The sequence below is a fragment of the Podarcis filfolensis genome, assembly GCF_964270895.1.
Source record: "Podarcis filfolensis genome assembly, chromosome: 6".
In the NCBI taxonomy this organism is placed as follows: domain Eukaryota; kingdom Metazoa; phylum Chordata; class Lepidosauria; order Squamata; family Lacertidae; genus Podarcis; species Podarcis filfolensis.
Window position 1 is genome coordinate 35416182 of NC_139609.1, and position 7958 is coordinate 35424139.

Sequence of the window (7958 nt, forward strand, 5' to 3'; positions counted from 1 at the left end):
AGAATATGCAAACATCTTTGAAAGGTCCTTGGTAGAGTAAAGCACTGCTTTAATAGCTCCGAGGATCAACTGCAACCAAAAGGCCAGGCCAGTTTTGAAAGGTTCATTCTGACATTTTGATTCAAAATGGTATGCAAACAGAGGAAAATGGCACACAAACAGTGGAAAACCTTCTCTTTGACCCCAGGAACCAAAATTTCTTTACAATATCTTAAGAGATGTCCTAATGCACAGCAAACAAACAACTTTCCAAAGTAGCAGATTAGAATTGCTAGTCCTTGTTACGTCAAACTTGTAATCTGCACCCTATACAGCTAACTTTCTTTTCCTTTTTTGCTTCCTTAGAGTACTCTGGGGTTTGACAGTCCCACTGTGTCATCACTACAGTCCCAAGGCAAGGTGGAAACAATGACTCACCCAACCAAGCATTCTCTCCAATTATTCCACAGCTTCCATTTTCCCTTTTCCATTAGTCATATTACAATTATGATTATTTAGCAACTTTTCCACAAATCACTCTAGGTTGGTGCTGGCTGGGGTGTCTTCCCTCCATTTTCTTTCTTTTCCTTCATGAGTAGCATAAACATCTGCTGCTTTTTAACCAGAACAGCTCCAGACTAGAGAAATAAGCCTATCTAGCCCATTTCAGAAATAGCACTCCTTTATAATTATGAAAGTAATAATCATGAGGCCTGTCCAACAGCTGCCACACATTTCTTTTAAAAAAGCAGAAAATTATTATGTTGCTGGGAGCTTCAGAAAAATCAGCCAGTTAACTGTGGTGATAGTGAGAGCCACAATGAGGGGCTTTATGTAGAATAATAAAACACCTGAAAAAACAGATGAGAACTGTACATATTGTGATTATATCCATTCAACCCCCCACCCCCCTGCTGCCTTTGATGTGTCATTTGTGTGGGGTTTTTGGGTTTTTTTTTTGGGTGTTTAAGCAAGGCTAGACACATGTGTTCCAATAGAAAGGTGCATATGTTTTGACCGGGTCTTTTCTACATCCTTTCAAAATATAAATATCAAATGTTCATTTACACTGGGATTAGTTCTGCACCCAGGCACAGCCCACTTTGCTTTTCATGTTAACTGAGCTCCTGTTTAGAGGAGCTGCAACATGTCTAAGGGCAAAGTATTATTTGTTGTTGCTGTATGTAAGGACATGCTGCAGCATCGATTCCATTGCCTTTTCCGTGGACTTGGCTCCTTGCACTTCTGCTCTTTCAAGGGAAGGGGGCAGGCAGTCTCCCCTGTACAAGTGGAACTTTCCACAGGGAGCTAAGCCATTTGAAGACGTCATCACAATTCCTCAGGCATGCATGCTACATGTGTTATTTCAGTGGTGTGGCTAGCTGCCTCAAAAATAGCACTTATGCACAATGCAGCTCCATTTGAATGTCTTAACATGTACAGAGGGCTTTGCGCTGTTGTACAGAAAGAGACCTCACCAGTATCAGAGCACATGCACATGCCTTAACATGAATGGCAGGGGTAGCCAATATGAAGCCCCCTGTCCCGAAGCTTTGAACTACAAATCCCATCATTTCTCACCGCTGGCTATGCTGACTGGGGCTTATGGGAATTGTAGTCTAAAACACCAGCAGTGTTAGGTCAGTTTGAAGATTATTTTATCTAAAAATGCTGAGATTCTTGGGTGAAGACCGCATTTTTGTGTTTGTGTGTGGGGGTGTAGCACCAGAGTACAAAACATTCCCATGCCACCATCTACATGGTGATGTACCTACAAAAGGTAGATGCCACATAGTGTTGGTTTTCTTCACATGTTGACCTTGCAGTTTCTCCGTAATTCAGCCATCATGGGCCATGCATCAGTGCTGTGTGGCCTGCAGGGGTGCAGTGCTGTCTTGCCCCACCCAGCATGGTCAATGGCCAGGAGTGATAGGCGTGTCATCTACTGGATGTGAGCCACCCATGCTGAAAATGAACAGAATAGCGAAGACTAGCAGCACAATCCTATCCATGTTTACCCAGAAGTAAGCCCCATTGATGTGTGGGACATGGGTGGTGCTATGGGTTAAACCACAGAGCCTAGGACTTGCTGATCAGAAGGTTGGCGGTTCGAATCCCAGCGACGGGGTGAGCCCCCGTTGCTCGGTCCCTGCTCCTGCCAACCTAGCAGTTCGAAAGCACCTCAAAGTGCAAGTAGATAAATAGGTACCGCTCCAGCGGGAAGGTAAACAGTGTTTCTGTGCGCTGCTCTGGTTCACCAGAAGTGGCTTAGTTATGCTGGCCACATGACCTGGAAGCTGTATGCCGGCTCCCTCGGCGAATAAAGCAAGATGAACGCTGCAACCCCAGAGTCGGCCATGACTGGACCTAATGGTCAGCGGTCCCTTTACCTTTACTAAGCCCCATTGAATTCTGTGGGTGGGATTCCTGCCTAAAGGAGGACTGGGAAGGTGTTGCTTTTCCTCATTTCCATCACCAATTTAACAGACACATTAGAATCCCCTACATGTGTAAATAGTGACTGGGCCACTAATTTCAGTAATAGTGGATTGGCATATGAAAGAAGAGAGCTCCTCCCCCGTGCAATTTAATGCTTTCCCTTCAAATGGAAAATGATCACGTTTTAAATTACATGACATTGATGAGAATAAAAACAAGAAACAATTAGGTTCCATTTTTGAACATGATCGGGCTGCGTAAGGGCAACCGGGAATAGACATAGGGTGGGCAGGAAGAGAGTTGGGGAAATAGTGTGGGGTCAACCCCACCCCCCCAATGAATGTCTTAGCATCACTTGTCCAGATGTGCACTTGGCATGCTCAACAGGTCCCAGCTCAATCCCAGCTGCTCGGAAGTTGCAGAAGGAAGGAGAGAGAGGGAGTAGGAGGAAACAAGTAGGTGGAATGATTTCTCTGTGTTTCTGCTTGTGTCAGGGTGGGAGAGGAGGCAAAGGGAAGCGTTTCCTCTGCTCCATCCCCTCCACTAAAAGGACATAAGGACATAATATGTGTGTGAGCATCTGTTGGATTGGGGGGGGGGGGCAAATGGACTCCTGTTGCGCTTCCTTGCATCTTACCACATGGTGCAGTGTGCATGCGTATGTCTGTGTGCATGACGGTGGGTAGTATTGCACATGTACATGGAAGTGTGTGTTGATGCAGGAGACATCATTCTCTCATTCCACGCCTCCCTCTTATTTATTAAGGGCCTCAATTACTTGCAGCATGCAACCGATGCAGAACAATAACACTGTCCATTGGCTTGCAATTAAAATAAACGTTTGGTAGTCTCATTAATTTTATTCAGAAAGAGTTTTAAGCTGTGTAACCAAAGAGCTCTCTGAGCAGTGTACATTGTACAGCTGTAGATGAAGGACGGTTAGAATTCACAAAGCCCTTAAGAAGCATACATAAAACAACAATAATTAAACACTGGGGGGGGCACCAGAATTTTAAAAAATCACATATAGAGAACTGGGTAGGCTTCCTGAATTTTTTTTAAAGGTTTCTGCAGATGTTTAAAACAATGTGGTGGAGCAACCTTCCTAATAATAGACAGGAAGTTCTAAAGCACAAGTTTTGCCATAACACAACCATGGCATCCATGCTTAAACAGCAATTTGGTCTGCAGATGCTAGCAGGTGATAGCATTTATTTCCATGTTGCAAAGAGGTTCATCTCCTGATTTCTGCAAATGAAACAGCAGTTAAAAGTACAGGAGGAGTCACACCCATATTTGGCCATTTGGCCACCAACCACTTGGATGGTTTTTCTTAAGGTTGGCCGAATGCCTCCACTCTTTGAGCCTGGGTGTCAGATGCAATAGTTAGCACATCCCTGTGAGTCCCAAATGACGGACTCCCCCGCCCCTTCAATATATTTAGCCTTCACAACTCTGGATGTTTGCTTAGTCTTAGAGATATAAAAGCAGTGTTTGATCAAGGATCTTGGATTTCAGGGAATTCTAACGGACTGTGCAAGAGCCATTTTTCACTTTGCAGTTATCTGTCCTTATGGAATCTAGTCCCAGATTTCCTGCAGTGGTGACCAGAGATGCCATAGAAAATGAAACCCCCCGTATCCTTAATAGTTGTGCAGATCAGAGAATTTCAGTAGAGGCCATTTTCCTCTGCAGCACCAGAGCATGACAAGGTGTCCCATGTCTGAAATATACTTTCTGCGTCTGCATTCATTCCCACCTGTATTTCCATTTCTATTCTGGGATTGCTAATGCATTGTAAAAGGCACATGAAGTAGCCACATAAAGCATCTCAGCTTCTCTTGCTTAAGCCTGTGTATATAAATAGATTTTCAGTGTGATTAAAACAAAAATTGCAAATTATTTTTCTATTGAGAGATTTAAATTGTTGTACTTCTGATTGGGGCCAGTGCTACCATTTGGCAGAGGGAGCCAGCTACCCCAGGCATCAAATGCTGATGGGCAGGAAGTGGTGGCGAGGTGTTGGCAGACAGGCTGAGTTTGCCACTTGGCCTGCCCCACACCTCCTAAGCTAGCCTGCTGCCTCCAGGCACAGCGGATAATGTTGCCTGCGATGAAGTAAGATTCATGGATGATATCTTGTTATTTGCCTCAAGCGGCAAGATGGCTTGGGCTGACGCTTTTCCAGGCACTCCTTTGCTTGTTCTTATGTGAATGATGTGCAATACTTCTGCTTTCAAGGTGTGAACTCTTTGTGGCCATTGAAACATCCAGAATGTCTCTGAGGTGTGTCAAATTCTACAGTGGAATAATATGTGGTCAGTGTTCTCTACCCTCCTCCCCATCCAAAGCAATCTATGATATTTATGAATTTTATGGGTGAATAAATTTGTTTATTAATTGCCATGGATTCAGATTTTTTTTCTATGATGTGTAAATGAAAGTATAGCAGCATGAACATATCAACATGCTTTTTGTGTGATTTTTCATTACCATACTTCTAGAGGGCTGCCTCACATTCTTAACATCATGAATAGTGTCACTTCTGCATACACAACATATAGTTAGAACACATTCCACCCCCCCCATGAATCCTGGAAACTCCTTGGGGCTGAGGTCCCTTCGGCCCCTCCAAAAAAAATTTGAGGGGGCTGCCCCCCCAAGCTGATGGGCATTGCCATTCAAATGGTGTGCATACGCAACATCTTGTGATAGATTATGCGGGCTGGGGGCTTATCCGGCCCTCGTATTTTATTCAAGTTGGCACCCCTGCTGGAAACTGTAGCTTGCCCAGCAGTCTCAACAAACCACGGTTCCTGGAATTATTGGGGTGGGAAAATATGCCTTAAATGTCTGGTGTGCAAGCAACCCAAGCCATCATGAATTGCATCATTGCTGCAGCTTTCACCCTGTGAATCACACAGAAGCGGACAGCAGCAGTGGTACCCATCTCCTGGATTCCCCCAGCCCACTCTGTTTTCCAGACTGTGATCCACTCCCTTTTAAAGCTGAAACTATCTAACAGCAATGGGTTTCGCAATTACGGAGCTCATATGCACAGGCAATATTGACATTTGCATACTGCATGCAAAATCCAAGCGGTGTAGCATTAAGGTATGCAGCCTCCATTTCTTTCAACCCGGCAATAGTTTTGGAAGGTTTACAAGAGATCAGGTTAAATTGCTCAAGGGGCTTACATATGGTCTACTGGCTGCCAGTTAGTCATCCCCGAGGTAGTCCAACCAGCTGCCAAAGTTCAAAGCCTTTTGTGCAGATCTATGACGTGTCCACAGTGCACTCTTGGGTGGACATGCTGAGTTCTTGGCTTCTTTGCCACATTTTTGTTTTTTAAAAACCATGTAGATAATAAATTAGCAATCTGAGTTTCAATCAGGTTCCCAACAATTAGCGATGCTGCAGCAGCAACAGCTGGTAACTGGATGGTCCCGAAAACATCTCAGTGGGATATTTTCTTTTATATGTATTTCAAAGGGACTTCATTTCTGGGAAAGGGACAAGATTAATTTGGCCTTAGTAAATAACTTGAAGACTCTGTATTGGGCTGGAATTTTGGTACCCAAGAAAGAAAAAAAAAAGATCATTTGAATTAATAATTCTTTCCTTCTGAGAAGCATGCTTTCCCCCAAAGACTTGATATTCCTTCTACAGAGACCAATTAATTGAGGCAGTGCTTTCTTCTAATAGCCAATTATATTAATTACCAGTAAAACAACGTGTTTGCTTTGCTAGAATCCAACCAGTATGGCTTTGTCAAACGCTTTGTATTTCAAACTGCTCAAGTCTACGGGCAACCACTATCTAGGAATCAGCAAACGAAATGCAAATTCCCTATGAATGTGGAAGGTCAGGTGCTAGCAATGGGACTGGGCAATTAAAGGAGGCATAGCTCTTCCCCCGGCTGATCCCCTTGTTCTATTTCTAGTCCTCATTAATTTCTTACACTTGGATGGAGCTGCTAATGGAGATTCATTGTACAGAAAGAGTTGGCACTTTTCACTGGCAGGGCTCCTGTGCCTTTACCAGCTGAGTGTCAGGCATTTGACAGGAGGAATGCTTCCCTAAGCAACATTGCCCTACCCTGAAATGCTGCCCCAGTTGCATTCCCAGTGCAGCTCTTAAAATGCATGGGAGTCCTTTCCTACCACAAAACATTGGGTTCCTCTAACTCAGCATATCAACATGTTACCTGCTCCTTAAGCATATAGAATGGCCTCAGAGAAGTCTGAACTTACCCAGGCAAATTCTGCCATGGGGAACTGTAACTCTGATTAGCCCCATGCTCCCTCCCACCTGGACTGTTCATTTCAAAAGGCACTAATGGAACTGAGGAAATGGTGTGCTTTTCAGGTATACAGTGGTACCTTGGGTTAAGTACTTAATTTGTTCCGGAGGTCCGTACTTAACCTGAAACTTTTCTTAACCTGAAGCACCACTTTAGCTAATGGGGCCTCCCGCCGCCGCTGCGCCGCCGGAGAACGATTTCTGTTCTCAACCTGAAGCAAATTTCTTAACCTGAACCACTATTTCTGGGTTAGCGGAGTCTGTAACCTGAAGCGTATGTAGAATCATAGAATCATAGAGTTGGAAGAGACCACAAGGGCCATCGAGTCCAACCCCCTGCCAATGTAACCTGAAGCGTATGTAACCCGAGGTACCACTGTACAGTCACGCATGGAAAAGGTCGATCTATTATCTGTGCATTCTTCTACTTTGGAGAAGGTTCCAGGTTCAACCCCTGGAATCTCCTGGAAGGGCTGGGAAATACCCCCCCCCATTGGAAGTGCTGGAGATCTGCTGCCGGTCAGTGTAGACAATACCAAACTAGATGGACCAGTGGCCTGACTCAGTATGAAGCAGCTTCCTATGGCCACAAACCTCTGTTCATTGTTTTACCCAGATGAATCTGCCTGAAATGAATGTGTAAGGCCTCCTGCTTCAGCAAACACTCTTGTTCCTTCTGCTGTGAAATTTCAGAGGAGGTTTCTCTCCAGCTTTCTGGAGAATTTCTATGACCACCCCCACCCATTCTCTCCATTTCCCACTGATGTTATCATCCCTCACAGTCATCTTGGCATCTCAGGTGTTCTTCCCACAATCGTTGCTTTCAAATACACACACACTCTTGGCTTCATTCCCTGACCCCCTACACACACACACACACAGAGAGAGAGAGAGAGAGAGAGAGAGAGAGAGAGAGAGCAGAAATTGCTCATTACTGTAGAAAGAACAGATCAAAGTTCACATTCGGCTTTTTGTATCACATGTGTGGGCTGTGTCTTAATTGTGCCTCTTGTGCTCAATGATGCTCAGCCAGGCAAAGAGAAACCTGCAGAAAGAGAGGATATGAGAAGGGGAAAGGCTGGCAAACTTTTCAAGAACCACTTAATGTTTAAAAATGCTTCCCCTCCCTCTACCCATTCGTTGAATAATTCACACTTCAAAAGGATGTAGCTGTATTATGCATTAAGTATCTTCCTATGTATGAAAAAATGTAAGGTTGTCATCTCCTAGCCCCCTTT

At 44.4% G+C, this 7958-nt stretch overlaps 1 protein-coding gene across 10 annotated transcripts in view; it reads left to right on the forward strand.

Annotated features, from left to right (window-relative positions):
* ERICH3 (glutamate rich 3) overlaps positions 1-843 on the forward strand; it is a gene marked incomplete at its 5' end in the record, with an annotated part of 60289 nt that extends 59446 nt beyond the window's left edge. For all 10 annotated transcript variants that reach the window (XM_083620884.1, XM_083620889.1, XM_083620888.1 and 7 more), the window contains one exon: positions 346-843. The remainder of the gene's footprint in view (positions 1-345) is intronic.
* Positions 844-7958: the final 7115 nt, after the last annotated feature.